Source organism: Fukomys damarensis, unplaced genomic scaffold (genome assembly GCF_012274545.1).
Source record: "Fukomys damarensis isolate Sample0158 unplaced genomic scaffold, DMR_v1.0_HiC HiC_scaffold_19, whole genome shotgun sequence".
Lineage (NCBI taxonomy): Eukaryota > Metazoa > Chordata > Mammalia > Rodentia > Bathyergidae > Fukomys > Fukomys damarensis.
In genome coordinates this window covers 54806128-54806526 of record NW_022900931.1, presented here as the reverse complement: position 1 = coordinate 54806526, position 399 = coordinate 54806128, and the positions used below count along the sequence as shown (strand labels likewise).

The 399-nt window shown below is 28.1% G+C and overlaps 1 long non-coding RNA gene across 1 annotated transcript in view; it reads right to left on the bottom strand.

Moving 5' to 3' along the window:
• Positions 1 to 399, bottom strand: part of LOC104874010 — an 11582-nt gene that overhangs the window by 2420 nt on the left and 8763 nt on the right. The gene's annotated exons all lie outside the window — the stretch shown is intronic.

The following is a 399-nucleotide window of genomic DNA, read 5'->3' as shown; positions in this document are numbered from 1 at the left end:
AAAAAAAAAAAAAAAAAAAAAATTGGGAAAAAAAATTTTTAGTGTGTGATTTTGTTTGGACTTTTGGTGCCTGAGCATCTGTAAGTGTGGTGACACATATAACATATACATCACACAAGTTCTTAAGAAAAACTGTTATTTGACTGATTATCTCATGCTGGCTTGATATGTACTTATCATGAGTAGCTAGAGTGCAAGAGAAAGGCAGATACCTGAGTCAAAAAAAGATTATTACCATAAATAATACCTTAGAAGACTTGTATACCCAGAAGGCATGAATGAATCTAGTACACCATAAAATAACAAGTATCACAGTTATATGAAACCCATTATCCCTTATTTTAGATTTGTACCAAGAACAATTTTTTTTTTTTTTTTTTTTTTTTTTTTTTTTTTTTT